The sequence below is a fragment of the Tenebrio molitor genome, chromosome 4 (genome assembly GCF_963966145.1).
Source record: "Tenebrio molitor chromosome 4, icTenMoli1.1, whole genome shotgun sequence".
Taxonomy (NCBI): domain Eukaryota; kingdom Metazoa; phylum Arthropoda; class Insecta; order Coleoptera; family Tenebrionidae; genus Tenebrio; species Tenebrio molitor.
This window is the reverse complement of record NC_091049.1, coordinates 788,627-809,257: the sequence shown is the minus strand read 5'-3', so window position 1 is coordinate 809,257 and position 20,631 is coordinate 788,627. Positions and strand designations below refer to the sequence as shown.

The window sequence follows — 20,631 nt, the reverse complement described above, 5'->3', positions numbered from 1 at the left end:
AAAAGCTAAATACAACCTCTTTAAAGCTTGTAAGAATAAGGAACGAAACTAGAAGTAATTTAAAAGGTGTTAAAAACTTGTGAAAACTGAAGTTGAAATGCTTCAAAATTTTTTTTTTTGTTCAGTTGAGTAAACGATTTTTTCCATGATCATTGAATTTCAGCGGTCTTTGCTCACAGAAAATAGTGAGCAAAGATGGCAATTGAATCACTAGTGAGGAAAAAATATTTTCTCACTAGTGAGCAAAGTGAATGTTTGTTTGTCGATAGAGAGCGTCAAATATGTTGTACTGGAAGTTTTTTTTAATCTGTTTTTAAAATACTTTCTGAATATTTGTAACTAAAGCTTGTCTTATTTTTGACTTATTTAAATTTTTAACCTGTTATTGACGAAAAAACCTGAAATTGCATGGGATACCTAAACTTCTGCAAAAATGCTTGGTAAATGCATTGTGTTGGTATCACTGATTAAACTAAAATCAGTAAACCAATCACAAACACGCACCGCCTGACAACATAACCTCTTTTGTTTGGAATTTTGTGGATCCACGTTTTGTTGTGAAAAACTGTTTTCGGGGGCAAATTTTGTAGAAGTTATTGTTTCAGTGATTTTAACAGTTATAACCTTATTTTTTACTCTTGTCATGTTTTTGTCATTTTGATTTATTTACATTAAAAATAGTGATTTGCGGCATAATAAGGGGTGGCAGCAGATGAAAGCGATGATTTCAATACACACTGCAATTAACTCAAAATTCAAAAAGTGACAAAAAAATGTTGCCCGAAATTTCAATTCCGCGACTCTGTTTTATGATCCTTGTCTACTCAAGGACAGTAGCATTTATTCAACAAGTTGCTGTTCGTTCTGTGTCAAAAATTGTACTCGAAAAGTATCTAAAATAGGAGTTGTGCAAAAATGATGTGCGAAATTTTTGACAGGTTGTAATAGATCACCGTCAAAATGTTTCCACAAGCATGACTAACTCCTCGAAGCCGTACCGTCTAAGAACTGTTGAAATGAGCGAGTCTCGTGATTCATCAGTTGGAGGACGACTGCAGAGCCGCACCTAAAAAAATCCCACCTTGTCCTTGAAAGTGTTGACAGATTTGTGTGTAGCGATCTCCACATTTCCATTTTCTCGAAACGCTAAAAAAAGAAAGGCAGCAATCGATAATCGACGGAGAGAGAAAGCAAGAACCGGGTGGAAGAAGGAGCAGTTAAACAATAACGCAAACGAGGCGCACTTTCTTCGGAATATCAATAATTAGAAGAGCAACACTCGGCTGCATCCTGCATGCACAAGATCTTCCCGAGCACACAATGACATTCCCAACGAGTAGATTTTTAATTGGACGACAACTGTCAAACAGAATACGCGATGCCGTACAAGAAACACCGAGTTAATTAGAACAATCGCGAAAAAACAACGTCGAGTGCGTTATAAGTTCGGACGGTGGCGGCGACGACGACGTCGTTCTTTTGTCTCGAAGAAGCGGCGAAGTTCAATTCGGGAAGCATCACAGCCAACTTGGCAGGAGCCGATCGGAGGTGCGCCCAATTAATATCAGACAGTCACATGTTTCAGTGAAGCACCCGCACTTGTATCTCGATTTCTCTTGGAGACGAGGACGGCGCGAGGGCGGCCGCGGCGGCGGAACGAGGACGGCGCACCGAGTGCTGTCGGTGAGATCGAGGTGTTTGTCATGAATCTCGAAATAGCTTTGTGTGTGTCACGGATTGGACTAAATTAGAATTAGGCTCGGATAATCGGAAATCTTGTAGTTTGTGTCCATGTCTTGATCCTGCGCCGCCCACGATTCGAGCGGCGGTTTTTCTTCGCCGCAGGAAGAAACGGGAAGTTGACCGAACGGAAGATGGACTCCGGGTGATGGATTTTTATTTTGGGGCGATTTTTGATCGTGGGCTATATCTAGAGTGCGTAGACCTCAAAAAATCACATCCAAGTGAAATTCCTACACGACAAGAATTAAAACACTGCTTCTTTCTTTCCTTTGGAAAAATTAAAATTTTCTTGGTCCCAGTAGTGCATTTTTCCTTTGGGTAATTTTTAAATTTTTTTTCAAAACTCTTCAACGAACAAAAAATTACCAAGAAGTTGTCCAAGTTGGCAATATTTTAGTTTTGGGAGATTTTTACAACAGAATCAGAATTTTGCTTCTTTGATGTAACAAATATGAAAGAAGAGTGGAGAAGGATAGTTTGAGAACCACCCAGTATATCTCACGCTAGTAGAGTTTCTTTATAACAGTAAGTGGAATTGTCAAGGTTTTCCGAATAGTTTTCAATTTTCCGACGCTTTTCCTTCAGTTGGCTTCAGTAGAATTTATGTTGGAATATTTTTAGAATTTATAGAAAATGTGCAATGTGGTTCCAATTCAATGAAAATTTATTTATTCTTATTTTTCTCTGTAAAGCCTGTCACTTGATAAATTACAGTGAAATATAAAAAGAAATGTAACGCATATCACCACATGAAGAACAAATACGCAATTTCATTTTTTTTGCATTTTTTTTTAAGTTTTACCAGTCGTTTTTTTTAGTTTTTGAAGAAGTAATAAATTCTTGTTTCTTTTATCTTTGACAATCTGAAAAAATTATCGCAGTGAATTTAAAAATACATATCTACTTATTTAAATATGTAGGTACAAAAAAAAATATATTTTTTCATATATTTAAAATAGTCTCCCCTTCATTTTCCCCCATTTTCATTATATTAAAAATAATAATAATGGTAATAATAGTTTGAATAATGGTGGTCCTAACAAAGGTATGTAATACATAATAAAATTGATTAAAAAATTACCCTGTATATTTCACAGAATAATTTTTTTCTTAATATTAGGTTTTATAAATAAATTCCAATTTTCAGAGAATTTTTCCTATAACTTGCTTTTTGGGTATTTTTCGAATCCACAGAAAAATCAGTGAAATACTAAGAATAATTTTTTATTTTCCAGTTTCTTATCTTTTTCACACGATCCTACTGTAGCATCGAGAAACTAATTACTTTGTAATAAATGTTTCTTAGAGAAATTTAACAATTTAACAAGAAAATTTAAGTTTCAAGCATTTAGAATAATAATAATAAAAAATATGTACCTAATGGATAAATTTTTAAAATTTCAAAAATAAGTTTCATCACCATCTTATAGCAATATCTGTAATAATAAAATAATCCGGCCTGAATACCTAGTCATCGGGTTTTTTAAAAATAAAATAAATAAATAGTACCGTGCGATTGAAAATAAAAAAAAATCGAGATGGTCATGATTAATACACTTCAGTTGGCAGCACGTAAAAATTTAATTCAAATGTCATCAGATGTCATTAATTACAATAGTAACTGTCATTCCGGACTTTTAAAGCACGTACCAACAACTTGCCTTGATTATTTTGTTTTTCCATACCTGAAAAACAACGTGTTGCAATTTAATTGATGTCCCGACTTTGCGAAGGTCATCTGAAAACATGAAGCGAAGAGAGTAGCATTACGTTTGGAAGCTGAAGGCAGACATTTCGGACATTTACTCTAGTTCGTAAGTACGATTGGAGCTCCTCATGATTCTTTTACAACCGACAGGTCACACATAATGCACACCTTTATGAAAATCAAGATTTCAACGTTCTCAAAATCACTAACCTAACTTTTAAGACTGACATCTGATAATTGAAATTTTAACGAATTGGCAACTGAAATTTTTGGTCACAGCCAACTCTATTTTTTTTTCGATCTCACGGTACTTCTCTGAGTGAAAAAATGAATTAATAATTTAACAAATTTCGTCACCTTTTTCATAAAAATGCTAATAATACAGTTATTCTCCAAAATTCTTTCTTGGAGCATATTTCTCCGTGAAAAAACTGCACATTTGCATAGCGAGGCAAAATCCTTGTCTTGACAGATCCGCCAGGTCAAAAGACCACCGATTGACCTCTGACGTGCAAGGTCAATGTCGTCGATTTCGTATTCATAACTTTTCGATTCATAAACACTGAAAATAACGTACTTGGCAATCGGTAGTGATAAATTAATTAGCGGTTCTGTTCCTTTAATATTATTTAACGGGCTTATGCCAAGAATTTATTTTAGCACGCGCCTAGCTCCACTTACACAACAATGGACACTTCTTATGCATTTTGGACTTTAATTGAGCCACAAATTCCAAAATTCAACAAATTTTTTACTCATTCTTGATCAATTGTCCAAATTCTATTCTGGACCATTTTTGCACTAGAATTTCAGATGAATTACACTTGTCTTTACAGTAGTACCAACGGTACCAATCATCTTGCAAAAGATTCCTACACATCTTTGTACCAACCCACTTTATCCAAAATTCATCCAGTTGAAGATAATTTTTTTTTCACCTTTCTGGTGTCGAGTAATCCACTTTTACCATTGTTCTACATGTCTTTCATTTTTTCCTTCTTCTTCTTTTTATTCCAACGCTTGATTTCTTCACCTGTACATTTATTTAGTATAGAAAAAATTTCGAAAAGTAATAAATCAGCGAAAAAACGAATCCGCTGTCGACCTGTCCTCTCCAATGAATGCAGCGTGTTCTTTGTGGTTGTATTTAGATGTTCTGCGCTAAAACATACCGGGATTCTGGTGTGCACCTGCCAAATCGTGTATCATCTGTAGCAATACATAACCCAATCTATGCCCGTGTCTTGTCCAATCATCTCCGTTCTAATCAAAGCCCGACGCTATATTTACCGAATGCATTTCGCAGATGCAGGTGACAATATTTCACTTGCACTTAACAACGTCATAATAATAACCTCACCGCCAATAAATAAATTAATCTGTTGGCGAAGGGATTTTCGCTCTTTGACAGCGCCAAAAATTCACGACGAATCGAAAACTCCAACGATTAGAAGATATTTAGTCTTAATTACACGCGAGAAACTGGGGATTTCCAAAGTGGGTGTCCATTTTTCTGAAAATTTTGTTGGACGAAAATTATTTAAAAATATGTGAAAAGGTAGGATTTTGAGGAAGTGTGCCAAAAGTCACACCAATGTGATACTTTGTTAGCAAACGTGAGTTTTTGGAGTACGATTTTACACTTTTTCACCGATCAAGCCTGGTTTCTGCAATTTAACAGTATGGCTTTGATGTTTTTTTTTCGAAAGTATTTACCATTTAGTTTGATGAATGATGAGTTTTTGTCGTGTTAAATACAAGGAAATCACAGAGTACCAGATCAGTACTGCGACTTGCGTAGTATTACATATTTTAAAAATTGTATAAAATAAACGGCGACACCGTAGTCAGTGTTTATTTCATTTTTTTCTAATCCGTAAACGTTTGCATCGAAAAAGTTAGGCTTTAAAAGAAAGTTCAGCTTACAAAAAATGCCTCCCTTGAAATGTGTAGACTTTTTGAACGTACGACTCCATAAAAAATCCTACGCACTTCCCTTTGATCTCTCACGTCAACTTCCATCTCTTTGATAATTCCGCTTCCGCAAAACCTAGACGGCTGCCACGTCTGGATCTGATTGCAAAATCGGACAATTAACCGCTTTTCCGCGTTTTTCCGCCCAACATCTATCGTTTACCTTAACCAATTATCGTTTATCATCGGCTGAACGCAAGGAAAAGAATAAGAACACGTAATAAGTATGGATTATCAGAGAGAAGCGAACATAAGGACTTTGTCTGGTTTCCGTTCGAACACGTTCGATCCTGCGGTCTTTATCCTGAGCGCCCGCTCGAGCCAGGACGAAGGAGCGAAACGACCGGACGGAACGAGACGCCAAGCAATTTCCTATAAAGTATAAAGAATATATATGGCTGCAACTTTTCTCGTATCTGCCCATTTTTTAAATACATTTCTTAATTACCACTAGGGGAAACGGTTCTGCGAGAAAATGATCGCCGTTTCCTTGTTGTTTCCTATCGGGGGCGGCGAACGACGCGATCGACGATTTGCCGAACAGGTAGGATTAAAAAAAGGATCTAATTGATTAACAGGAGCGGAGCGCGCCGCTCGGCACGTAGGGCCGTGACCAGACATGTTAAGAAGTTTGTTGAAATAATTAACTTACTGACAAGTCTTCGTCCTTTTGATACATGGAGGGGCAGAAGTCGGCGCTCTTAATTGGGTTTAAGAAGGAAAAATTAAAACATGATAGAATGGAAAAAAGTCAAGTAAATGTGGAATAAAATAAACCTAATGTTAATACATTACAAAAGAAGTAAATATTGGACAAAGAAAAAATATAAATGAGAAATATGTAATGATGTTACTGTGAAAATTGAACAAAAACAAAAAAATGATTGAAATACCTACTTTTTTAATATGAAGCATAGAATAAAGAAGAAAGAATGGATCCAAATTCGTAAAAAATAGGAGGACGTTCAGAATACAAAGAGAAGAAAGAAGTAAAGGAAATGTAGTGTGAAAATAAAAATGAAAATGTGGAGTGCCGGGGCGGTGACGGTCAGCCGAGGTGCTTATAAATGGGATAAAATAAACCTAATGTTAATACATTACAAAAGAAGAAAATATTGGACAAAAAAAAATATAAATGGGAAATATGCAATGATGTCACTGGGAAAATTGAGCAAAAACAAAAAAATGATTGAAGTGCGATCGAAAATAAAAAATATCGAGATGGCCATAATTAATACACTTCAATTGGTAGCACGTAAAAATGTAATTGAAATGTCATCAGATATCATTAATTACAATAGTAACTGTCATTGCGGACTGCAATTTAATTGATGTCCCGACTTTGCGAAGGTCATCTGAAAACATGAAGCAAAGAGAGTAGCATTATGTTTGGAAGCTGAAGACAGACATTTCGAACATTTGCTCTAGTTCGTAAATACGACAGGTCACACATAATGCACACCTTTATGAAAATCAAGATTTCAAAGTTCTCAACAAAATTCAAAAGTGCATTAATTAGAAAGACGACCTTTGCGTGTGTTACTGTGAATGCAACCAATTTAATTTCCCATTTAGTTTAGCAATAGTTCACTTTCGTAGCAATCGGTTTCGACCGGGTCATAACCATCGCAGTTTTAGAGCCGTAATTACACCGTGCTAATGTCGTAGGCCAATAAAGATCAGCGGTTCTAAAGCGCCACACCATATTGTCATTTATCCAGATAGTGACCGGAGTACAACATTTTTGCAATAAAACCAACTGAACTGGAAAATTAAATTTCGCAAATGTTCCACGCACATTAGTTTTTGTTCCTGTTTACTGCTCGCCGTGTTTGTCGCCATTTAACGTTTAGCTGATGCCAAATTGTGACAGCGGGGCGAGGGCACCGAAAAAATACAACAAGACCATCACCATCTTGAAAGGAGCATAAATTCGAAAACGTGTGCTTAATCCTATCCGCTGGAAATTACGCCGACGATTTATGGGCACGTGTGTTGGAAGGATTTGCGGTTTCAATAACGTATTAATTTATTTGGGCCCCGGGGTATAATTTAAATAAATTAGGTCGAGTTGTTGCAGCGATGTTATTATGATCTACCTGGATGGCGTGGCGCCAAAAAATTTTTCCCTCTCCTGATCATGTTCTGGCCCCACGACACGGAAGCGTTCAATTCATCTAAACGAAAACGCTTAGATCATCTGCATTGTTTTCGAAACGTCTTTAATTTTAGAAAAATCCGCGCGAGGATCGCTGCTTTTTTAAACGACGGCAATAATAGAAAGCGAGTCGTAAAGCACCGATTTAGCCTAATTTATCGGGATTTTATTGTGATTTTTTTTTTGTATATATAGATTTTATGCTGAAGGAGGATGCCAATTCGTCCAGGAAAAAATATCTGTTTGCCTCCTCCCACTAAATTTTAAGTCAACGCTTTGTTTATACTTAGCGCAGTTAGAGGTTTTAAAATATCGTTAAAAGTTTCAGCGCTACCTATAAAATACAATTAAATTGGGACGTCAGCACATTTTGTTTACCGATTTTGTGAGGGGACTGTTCTACACTAGTTTCTCGGGCCAGATGTTCAACCATTCGAATTTTTTCCAAAAAATATTATTATTATTTTTTTTTTTTTTCAATAAACAAGATTGTCTTTTTCTGCGAAAAGTCAAATAAATTTAAAAAATGCATTGAAAGAAAAAACGTTGGCACAACATAGTAGTAGATTATATCATTAAGAGTAGAAGTGAGTCTTTTTGTGCTAAGCCCAGAGATTGAACACCGAGACGAAGTCGAGGTCGCAACTGGAGGAAAAAACAAATGACAATTTCTTGCTTAACTAAATCAACACCATGTCTGCGTTTTGAAATTATTACCAATTGCAAGCAATCAATTTTGAGGTTGGTGAAAATTTAAGCCTCGCGGAGATTTTTTCAAAACAGATAATTCAAATTTGTAAAAGATTGTTTATTTTTTCAAATTAGTTTTCCGCTTTGAAGTGCCTTTATGTAATTTATGTCCCATATGTCCAACGCTGACAGCGCTACAAGCTCCTATCGTTCTTGGCATAGCTCTCAAAGATCATAAATGTCATCTGATGGTACCTGATGTCATTCTTCTAGCACAACACTCAAAACGTAATCTTTGTGAGTCCCACGAAAATACAGTCATTTGTCACAACACAATACTTCATCCTTTCAATAGTTTTGTTAAAAAATCGAAGAGAAGTCTGGGATTAATAAAATAAACCAGAAGATTTTTATAGTCAAGCAAATAGGCCACTCCGACCTTGAGCACCTCCCAAACGCGATTTTTCAATGCGGGATCTATTTTGACTGTCCATTTGCTCGAAGAGTTCACCACTCCGGTTCAGATCGAATCGCTCTTCGCATAAAATAATTAGCGGTGTTTTGATGTGTCCAGGAATACCGTCGAGTTATTAATGTATGTGGAGGTGCAGTCTGTATGTTATTGTCTTCGATAATAGCTTCACGGAGACGTCTGCCAAGAATGTCGCTTAGCTATCTGAAACTGCATTGGGACACAAATAAAGTGGGTGTTTGAAGATTGCAACCACGTGATATACGTTGTTAAGAGCGAAGAGCATGACACTCAATACGCATTTTATAAATATACAGCGTGCCGTATAAATCAGAACACCTAGTATGCACCACGCACAAATACGACTGAGAGGTTGATACTGCAGCATTCGCCTTATCTGTGATATGAGACATACCACGATGTGATGGTGTGGGGAAACCTTTGAAAAAAACCCACACCTGGTCAGGCGGCACCGGGGTTAGAACCCGGGACCTACCGAATGTAAAGTGGCGCGCTAGGCGCTTGGCCACAGTACTCGGTGAACGTTCTACAATAAAATCCAAATGAGTAGGTACTGTCTGCTGGAACAGGAGGAGTCAAAGAATGAAGTGAAGACCAGAGAGTACTCGCAGACAACACCCATCATACCCCATAGGTGATAGATCAGGAGAACAAGCTGACCAAAGCCAGTTCTACATTCTTAGTAGGTACATAAAAAAAATACAATCTGTCTGCAGTTGCAGAAAATTCTATTTATTGGTAGTACTTTTTATACAGTATCCATTAGTACTTCTTGCTTCTAACTACAAAGAAAGATCTAAAGAGAGAGTCCTGTAATAGTTATTATAAAATTATCATTATTATTATTATCACACTTTAATTTGGTGATTTATGTCAACAATATAACAGCACGTCTTACACTATTGAGTCGCGTAATTTTAATTTAGTTTGTTGGTTTGTCCAGAAACGGTGTGGATGGCTCGACTGGAGCAGTATTGGTAAATGACTCGAATGATTGTTTCTTCTGGTGTTTTAATTTCTGCGTGGCGCAGTATATTTCCGGTAGAAAGTCGACCTATGACCAATTCAAGAATTGTTTTTGTTATTGCAAAAGGGGAAACGCCTCGAGCGCTGCTCATTAGGACATACTTCATCCGATGGTGATGGAGGGACGAGCACGAGACTCTTCACAATTGTCTGACTGACGAGAGACCTCCTCGAGGCCGCACGCCACTTGTCCCTCTTCTTCTGCACACGTGGATTTTCTGATCGATCGAATATTTTAAGCAAGTCCTTCCCCGCTCGCCCGACTAATTACCTTATAAATCTATGAGACAATACACTTCCAATGAAACAGGTTTCCGGATCCAGAGGTGGAAACGCAATAATATATTGCCAACAAATTAACCCTCCTAACGAAACCCCATTATTGCCCCGCGTGAATAATTCAATTAATTCTTGACTGATTATTTTGCGATTTTCTCTATCGGGGCTGCATTTGTGGGGCACAAGGAAGGATGAGTAACGCGCGGGTGGGTCCCACTATTTTTAGACTTCTAACCGATTACTTGATCCCGAACAATTTTCTTTTGTTTTATAGCCAAGACATAAATCTTGGACAATTGTTGCCAAAAAATTTTTCAACTGGTGTCGTTCCACTTCTAGAAATCAAAAATAGGAGAGCTTATTTGCTACAAATATAAAACAACTAAATCGAGGGTAAACCCGATTAAACTAAAAACTCCCAAAACAATTTTAAAATTTCTCATTTGCAGAAATACAGAACATTTGACTCAAACCTCCACGTTTAGACTTAACTTCTTCACAACCTCTGGTCGAGCTGTCTATGAAGATAATTGAAATAGTTAAAACTACCGAGCATTGTGGCCAAGAGGGTGGCGTCTCCACTTTGCATTCGGAGGTCTGGGGTTCGAATCCCGCGGCCGGCCGACACACGTGTGGGTTTTTTTCAGAAGTTTTCTCACACCATGTTGTACCTTCATTGCTTCCAAACCCATCCTTCACTATAGCCATCCTACCCAGCGTGACTTAGGAGTAGGAAGGTCTATTGCTGCAGCCCGCTCTCGTTAGGGAGAGAATTGTTATTTTTGATGACATTTAAATGTGATGTGAGTTTGTAATTTGCGAGTGACTCCGGCTTCGAGGTATTTCCAGTCCTCCTGCGAGAAAAGCGTTCTAATCTGTGCCCTTCTGGTGCACGAGTGCATCGTGATAGCTTTTGATTCGCAATTACTCGCCTAAAAAATTAAAAATGCCCGTCACGATTCCTACCTGGCCGTAATAATTAGGCGGAAATTATGCCGGTTTTAATTGTTTTCGCAATTTAAATGGCACGACGATGTCTTTTTTTCGCTGAGACATTGCAGGTCCGGCCAACAAACACAACACAAGAGCATTACGTTCCATCCGATGTAATTAAATAATACCACGTAGGTATACGTTGGTACATATACGAAATGAAAATATAATAACGTCTCGCCTAAATTCATTAGTAGATTTTAAAATAGGAATTACAAACAGCGGCAAGAATTCCTTTTCCTCTATGCAAATTGCTCCCGGAAAACTGGCCGTGCCCACTCATTAGATTGGACATCAGTAATTGTGGAGCGAAGGCGGCTGGGCATTTTCCGCGCCGATGCTCCCTTGTCGAGCGCCGCCGCCACCGCTGTCTTTGTGATGCACCGCGAAAAATCCGCCGAAGGTGGCAATTAATAATTACAACCCCCGAGTCGCTGGTGGGGGCGGTTAATAATTGAGCGGCCCGGAATTGACCTGTGGTCATTCTATTTTGAGCAATTGAACAAAGCCGTGTCAACATTGCTAGAAACAAAAGTGGATGAATGTTTAATAGTTGCCAAGTTTGTCGACGTTGATTTTGTTAATTAAAGGGTACGTGCATAAGAGGGATTTGTTTACTCTGCGATTTTTTTTTGTTTCTCCCTTGTTTCGGGGGCGGCGGCGAAAATGCCCCCGATTGCATTAGAGCGATCCCGACCGACATGCTAATGCTTTTCATCGTTTACTTGTTTGGTGGACAAGAATTAAAAAATATTTTGTCGAGTGGATTTTATTTTGCAGATTTGTGGATACGGTTTTAGCATATTGCATTTAAGATAATGGACGAAACGGCGGCCATTGTGACAAGCCACCCGAAAAAAGTTTAATCTGACAGTTTTATTTATATTTAATCATTTTATTTTGCGCGCTGCTACATTTTTTCAACTGGGGATCTTATCTAGGTCATGAGGAGCACTGCTTTCTACAAAAAATATATTAAAAAACTCTCTTTGTTGTCTACTTAACCTCATAAGAACAGTTTCTCTCTTAAAAACATTGATTTACTCGTCAATAGTAAATTATATCATTTGGAGTAGAAGTGAGTCTTTTTGTGCTAAGCTGAGACCGAGACGAAGTTGAGGCAACTACGATATTCCCTATTCCACCAACTTTTACATAATAAAAGTGACATTTGTTCTCTAGATTGTTCCTAAAGATTCTTTCTACTCCCAGTCCATGCTTAATACATTTTTTTTTTCCTCCAAAAATATACAATCGAGGTCATTTGTCAATTCTTTGTGTTCCCTCTCATTTTCTCCTTCGCTACTTTCTTTCTGACAAATTTCAACGAAAGCACAACAGTCAATTTGTAACAATTTCTACACGCAAAGTCCAACAAACAAGCTAATAGCGCCAATTAACTTTCTCTAATTTTGCGAAATTGATTTTGACATAAACACGTCGCCCAACAATCTTTCTTCAATCTGGTAAAGATCGAAACGTCACTAAATAAAGCTTCGCAGAAGTCGAGAGCAATTTAATTTGGTTCACTTATTTAAAAACATGTAATTAAAACAATTGTCGAAATTGGTCTATTAGATAAATTTCCCCAAGCGCCCGAACACAAATGCTCCAACACCACCTATAATTTAATTACCCCAATCTTAAACTCCCATTTTTCGCCGCCAAATCCATCCCGGTCCTTCCCTTTCGACCACCATCAAGAATTATTAAATTGCCTGAACCTCTCGATGGGCCAGACTTAATCCTGATTGACACGTAATGACACGTTTCCCAGTTTTTGGTTTGTGCCAAATCTGGCCGAGTAATGGGAACGTGGCGGGTGTATTTTTATTAAAATGTAAATAGATGTGAGTTACGTCGGAAGTGGCTCTCCCAGGTATTCTAAATCCCACACCATTAAAATCCCAAAAGATGGGACGTCACTCCTGTCAAAATTTCAAATTTACCTAAAACCATTAGTATCAAAAAATAAAATTAGTTTAATTTCGTGTAGGGAAGACCTTGATAGATTAAACAACACGAATGCGTTTGTTACACTCAATTTGTTTATTAGTTTTATTTTCAATTAATTTAATTGGCCGCACTAACCACACGGCTTAATGTTCGCTAGCAAAATGGTGTTGTTGCCAGGCAAAATATTTTTTGCCGCAGTAAAGTATTTTTTACAAAATTCACATTTCGCTATTGTTCAGCAAAAACGTAAATAAAGCCTCAAAAAAATCTCACAGTACAGTTAAAGTGGATGTCTACGTTGCCGCGCCACTAGGTGCAAAACGTCTCCGACTTGCTTCACGCTTTTCGATACTGCTCAGCCCCCTCGCAACGCAGTGCAATATTTTTTTGCTAGAATTGCAGCTAAAGAAACGCACTAATTGTTGGTAGAAATCTCATCAAAATATGTTTGGTAGTTTTTTAGTTATAAGAGAACAAGTGGTACATTCGTACATACGATTTTTTTCAAAAAGCAACTAGTGCAAGCTGATGAGGTTTGACAGCGATAAATGTGGTGTTAGGAAGAAAATAGTTTGATTTGGGTAATTTTTATAGAGAGGATGAGGCTGATGAAAGTAGTAATAATTGAAGGATTTAGAATTTGGATGGGAATGTTTCGGCCAAATATTTTTTGCACGCAGGGAGATATTTTTTTTAAACAGCAAAAACATAAAAAAGGATCAAACAATTTTCACAGCACAGACAAAGTGAAGGAATAATGGATCTATACGTTGCTGCGCCATGGCTTTGGCTACTGTAGCTATAAAACGTCCCCGACTTGCTTCACGCTTTTCGATACTGCTCAGCCCCCTCGCCACGCAGTGCAATATTTTTTTGCTAGAATTACAGCTAAAGAAACGCACTAATTGTTGGTAGAAATCTCATCAAAATATGTTTAGTAGTTTTTTAATTATAAGAGAACAAGTGATACATTCGAACATACGATTTTTTTCAAAAAGCAACTAGTGCAAGCTGATGAGGTTTGACAGCGATAAATGTGGTGTTAGGAAGAAAATAGTTTGATTTGGGTAATTTTTATAGAGAGGATGAGGCTGATGAAAGTAGTAATAATTGAAGGATTTAGAATTTGGATGGGAATGCTTCGGCCATGGAGCGAGTACGTAGGACTAATTTAGATGTATAGTGAGGAATAGAAGAGTAATTTCGCAAAGTGACAATAAATATTGTGCCTCCTCGAGACACCACCCAAGATATGACGATATTAATTCAACTTTCCCCGAGGAAGAGGAAAAATAGGAAGAGCGATTTGCGTGCGTCAGATGAAGACGAAGCGGCAGCGTGGAGGAGTTTTCATTTAAGATCGACCTGGATATTTACCATAAATCTGTCAGGACGAGGTGTTATTTTTAAGGCCTGATATATTGCCCGTATCGGTATAAAAATTAAATTCCCCGCTAAGGATATTTATGTTTATATTGTTATGCATGGCGGGCCAATCCCGAGGTGCAAAAAAGAAAATTGAACGGCGATGTTGCGATCCCGAATTAGCCGACTCGCCTTCGAGAGGGAAGCAACCCCGCTCCCTACAAATCATCCACTTTTTTCGATGCAACCCTTCCACTCTAGTTTTAATTGTTTTAAAGCACATTGCCAATTTCTGAATTCCGAACGGCGGGCCGCTATCACACCGCCCGAATCTCCGGTGGGGGCGGCTGATCGGGGAGTCATACCACCCCCGGTCCGGGTTAATTGTCGCTTGTCAGTTTGCGGTGCAGGTCGGCCCGCCGGTGAAAGGTAATTGTTCCATTGTGAACGGGGTTTTGCAGAAGCTTCGGGAATTATTGGTTCGAAGCAATAACAATAATAAGGGCATATGGACTTAACAATTATCTTCACAATTAGATGCACGTTATCGGGGTGCTGTTCGAGAACTCGGATGGTAATTTTGATTTTAAAAGGGGGACGCGTGGAAATAGTTAACGAATTTAGTGTTTTATGGGGGACGGGTAATTAGTTAGAGCGCTCTCATTAAGACACTGCCAGGTCAATAATCTTTTTATTAGTTGTAAAACTCGGGATAATCCCACTTTTACTTGCTTTATCATCTTTATCAATAATGATGGCGATAATTACGTCTTTGTGGTCGTGTCGCTGTTAAGGGGGCGTCCCCGTCTCAGGTCAAGCCAATTTGTCCTAAATTAAAATTTCAAATTGTTTCCTTCGTCGTTTCGGTACTCTTTAAAACCGAAAAATTGCTCTGGTCAAGCTAATTTCTTTTAAACTAACAATTAAAAAAAATCTCTCTTTCATTGTTTTGTTACTTAAAAAAATTCTCAGGTTCAGCTGATTTGTTTTAAATTAAAAATTAAAATTGTTTTCTTGACCGTTTCGTTACTTTTTACGAATAAAAAAATGTCAGGTCAAACCAGTTTATCAAAATTAAAATTGTTTCCTTCGTCATTTTGTTATTTATTAAAATTTTTAAAAAATATCTCAGATCAAGCTAACTTATTTTAAATTAAAAATTTTAAAATGTTTCCTTGATAGTTTTATTACTTTTTAAAAATTAGAAAATATCTCAGGCCAAGCTAATTTGTTTTAAATTAAAAATTAAAATTGTTTTCTTCATAGTTGTTAGTTTTTAAAAATAAAAAGTGTCAGATTAAGCTAATTTCTTTTAAATTAAAATTGTTTCTTGTTGATTGTTTTGTTACTTATCAAAATATGTAAATAAATTGTCTCAGATCAAGCTAATTTATTCTATATTTAAAATAAAAATTGTTTGTTCGCTACCTCTCTAGAAAGTGAGTCTATATCCATAGTATCCAGTGAGTGAAGGTTTCTCTTTCGTTCACTTCGCTTTCGCTCATCGTTTTTCGCTCACCATCTTTCATTCACTCGTTTTTTCCAATTCTTTCTAATAACGTAATTTTGATTTTATAGGCAACATTTGGTACCTCGGGTATTTCCTCTTCCAGGACATCATCAGGAGCATATACACACAACCACTTTATTGACGTTACAGAACTTTATTTATTTTGTATTTTTTTTTATAGCAACAGATCCGTCCAAAACTGTGATTTATTTTTATTTAAAATTTTGAATACAAAGTTACAGACTCACTTTCTAAGGAGGTATCGAACAAAACCAAATAAAGCCCTCGAGAGTAAGGCCGCTTTCGTTCACTTGAATTCGCGTGACCGAAAGCTTTGCCTTCCTCACTCTTACTGTAAATAACTATTCTTTGATTGTTTTGTTACTTAAAAAAATTCACAGGTTCAGCCGATTTGTTTTAAATTAAACATTAAAATTGTTTTCTTGACCGTTTTACATTTAAGAATAAAAAAATGTCTCAGGTCAAACCAATTTATCAAAATTGAAATTGTTTCCTTCATTATTTTGTTACTTTTTAAAAATTAAAAAATATCTCAGGCCAAGCTAATTTGTTATAAATTAAAAATTAAAATTGTTTACTTCATAGTTAGTTTTTAATAATAAAAAAGTCTCAGATCATGTTAATTTTTTTTTAATTAAAATTGTTTCTTTGATTGTTTTGTTACTTTTATTAAAATAACCTCTCAGATCAAGCTAAATTTATTCTAAATTTAAAATAAAAATGTTTTGTTGTTACCTCCCTGGAAAGTGAGCCTGTATCCATAGTTACCAGTGAGTGAAGGTTTGCTTCTCTTTCGTTCACTTCACTCTCGCTCATCCTTTTTCACTCACTGTCTTTCACTCACTGGTTTTCATTCTCTCGTAAATGTTCCCAATTCTCTCTACTGTGAATAAGTGTTCTTTGATAGATTTGTTACATTTTAAAAATTAGAAAAAATCTCAGGTCAAGCTAATTTATTATAAATAGAGAGCGGATTTATATGCACAAAAAAATAAAAATTAAGCGCTTAAATAAGCATAACATACTGAATAAAAAAGTTTTATTTTAAACAAAAAAGCATTAAAAAGCATAAAAACAAGATAATAAAACACAATTCCTAAAAATGAAAATATAACATTTTTGTATTGCTTATACAACAAAAAACAACTCCTTATGGTTAGAAAACACTACTTGAACTTCAATCTTCTTCTTTGAAACAATGAATGATAAGGAGTTGTTCTAAATGATTAATTGTAAGATTTCTTCGTCGATCATTCAATATATTTTTAAAGTTGGAGAAACTGCGCTCCACATCTACACTTGTAGTTGGCGCAAATTTGAATTTGGGGATAATTGTAGAATCGATGTTTAAGTTTTCCACATATTCGCCTTGTAAAACTCGCGCTATGTCACACAAAATACCAAAACCTGTGTTTTTGTTTAAAACATTGTCGAGTTTCTCAGATACGACACGCCCAACTGCTCCTCTCACAGAGTTAGTTTCTTCTTTAAATTTTTGAACCATATTCACTGAGTCAACCAATGGAACACCTTGTTTTTCTAGTTTTGTTATAGTCTCACATACAAATTCATAATTACTTTTTAGAAAAGCTAAATTCTGTCGCAACTCTTTATTTTTGAAAATATCTATGCAGTTTCTTATTGACTGCGACGGAGCGTCGACAAATTCGGTAACTACTTCTTCAAATTGATTAATATATTGACTATAATAAAATGCGGCCTCTAACCAAGTTCCCCATCTGGTCAAAATTGGTTCTGGTGGTAAAGGTATGGTTGGAAATGTTTCCTTAAAATATTGCACTCTTAGTGGGGCTTTAACAAAAATTTTTTTACCATTTGAAATTAACTTATTTACCACAGGAAATTCTAATCGTATAGTTTCAGCTATTCTGTTTAGTCCGTGCGCAACACATGTACAGTGAATTAATTTTTCGTAAAATATTTTTAAGTTTGTTCCAGCTTTAATCATGTATGCAGCGGCATCCGAAATCATTAGCAAAATTTTGTCCGTTGGTACGGCATTTGGAAGAAAAAAAGACGTAAGACTTTCATTAACAAATCTGGTAATCGAATTACTGTTTGTTTTGGACAATTCTTTGCAACTGACAACATATCCTTTAGTAGGAATATCTTCCTTTAAAATACCGAGAATTAAACTTGCCACGTACCTTCCACAACTGTCTGTTGTTTCATCGACTGCAAACCACATGTAGTTACTTCCGATGCGTTGTTTAATTTTGTTACACACTTCTCGAAATACTGGCTCTAAATAATTTTTACGAAGAGTGCTCTCAGCCGGAACGTGTCTATTGCAATGGGTTTGTAGAAACTGTTGAAATGGGCCTTTATCTAACTTTTTGAATGGTATATTGGACTGAACCATCATCCTACATAAGTCGAAGTTAAACTGAAATTGTTCGTTTTGCCGTGATGTGCTTGCAACAGATTCTTGTAGAGTTTGTTGTTTAAATTTTGAAATCTCGAATTTTTTTCTTCGTTCAACATGAGTGTTGCTTTTCATATGTTGAATAACATTATATTTTTTTTCGCTTTGAATCTAAAATAATATTTTCTGAATACTAGAGAATTAGGTAACTACACAAAAAATACTTACGGTTTTAACGCAAACTCGACAAAATATTTTATTATTTTCAATTATAAATTCTGGAAAATTTTTTATCCACTCATCAGGCGTAGATTTTGGTTTTGGCATTTTTGAATTAAATTTTAAATGAAATGAAACAATGACCTGCACTCTAAGAAGGAATACGAGGGAATCGGTAAATATGGAGCAAATAATTCGCCTAGTGTTATCGTGTTAAACCGGTTTTTCGCAACAACAAAGTGAGAGATGAGTTCCTATAAACCTGGCTGCCACCACATTTCATCAACGACAAACGAGAAATTAATTTTTTTCATTTCTTGCGGCAACGGAATGTTTTCCGTGTTAAAACAATAAAAATTCTAATAAGTAAAGAATGAAAAAATACCTATAAATAAGGAAAAAGGCAGTAAATAAGCATATACATTTTAATATGCATAAAACTGCAAAAAAAGCAAAAAAAGCATAACAAAATAGGGCTCAAATGACTCAAAATTTTAAGTCTGTTACACATCTCAAAAAGTATTGAGCTACTTATAACCCCCACAAAAAGCATAAAAACTAGAAATCCGCTCTCTATATAAATTATAAAATAAAATAGTTTCTTTATTACTTTTTCAAAATAAAAAAAGTCTTAGATTGTTTCCTTGATGGTTTAGTTATTTAAATAAATAAAAACAGAGGAATCCTTTTTTTTTCTTTTACTTAACAAAATTGTAACGTATTTTAATTTGAAATTATAGTAAATTATAAACTCTTAGTTTTTCAAGCTAGTAACAAAAATTATAATAACATGCTTCTTGATATTTTTTAGAAATTTTGCAGATGCGGAAATCTATACTTCATTCACTTAAGCTTGAAGTGACGCAACTATATAAAACCATGTGCTTATGCAAACAAGGCTCCGCTCATTTCAGTCCGATGCCAGTGTCGTGCCGTCATTATTTATTTACTTTCACAGTTAACAAATAGAAAACAAATTGAAAAACATTTAATCACCATCAAATTCAAGTTAATTGGCGTATGTTACGCTACTGAACTATAGACGTATGTAAGTGAGCACGTGATTACCCTGTCGCTCAAATGAACGAAGTATAGATAATGCGACAGCTGCAAGATTATCAAGAATATTCTCAATAGAAATGTTTTCAATTAATTTCAGTGCCCAACAACAACCTCAGCTTTTGGAATATTTTTAGATTTATTTCACTCATTTCCTAATTTTCTTTTGTGGAAATTATTTGAAAATATTTTTCCTTCTAGCAAGAATGCTTTCTATAAAATATTTGCATAGATTCTCTTTTCCTGGTACAACAAAAAAGAGCAAAAAGTATTACCTAATCTTATTTCCATTTTCTGTTGATTTTTTGATCACAACATATCCACATTTTGCTTCAAATCTTAATTGTCAAATCAAAGTCATCTCATAGTTTTTTCTCATATATTATATCCCAAGTGCAAAATTTTTTATCGGAAATTTTTTTGCCAATGAACGAAAACATCCATAAATGAGGTCAGAAGACCAATTATTAGCAAATAAGAGCACGAGACAAAGTCGAGGGTTTTTATTTGATAATAATTGGTCTTCTGACCGAATAATTTATGGATGTTTGAGTTCATTAGCAAAAAAATTGCCGATATTAAAATTTTGCACGAGGGGTATACGGCTGATTATTTCCTGAATAGAATAAAACCAAACGCATTATTTCCAATCCTTTTTATTCAAAATAATTTTAAAAAAATAAATAAAAATCAGGTACCGACATTTTTTATCAGATTATTGCACTTTTTATTTTCTCGTTTTGATTGGTCAATATTTGTCACGCAATTGGTTGCTAAACACATGCAGGAAATAATCATCCAAAAATTCAAAATTTTACGAGTACTTTGTTAATTTTTATTTCTTTTTCCTCTTTTTGTCATTTTGTACCTGTATTGTATTTTTTCCATTACATTTCACTTTTCCTCTTTCCCCTTACATTTTGTAAATTGTTTCACCAAGCTAACTTTCTCGTTTGTTTTATCTTTATGGAAAACACAACCATCTGGGTTTCTACATTCACCAAATCATTCTCCACACATTTTTAAAAATTAAAAAAAAAAACAGATTTCC

General features: G+C 35.6%; 2 long non-coding RNA genes across 5 annotated transcripts in view; both read right to left on the bottom strand.

Moving 5' to 3' along the window:
* Positions 1-20,631, bottom strand: part of LOC138128679 (uncharacterized) — a 106,959-nt gene that overhangs the window by 60,421 nt on the left and 25,907 nt on the right. The window lies entirely within an intron of this gene.
* LOC138128761 (uncharacterized) lies at positions 16,941-19,110 on the bottom strand. Its single transcript, XR_011158898.1, has 2 exons — positions 18,531-19,110; positions 16,941-18,473 (listed from the first exon to the last, which is right to left on the bottom strand). It is a non-coding gene; the product is annotated as an uncharacterized lncRNA (long non-coding RNA).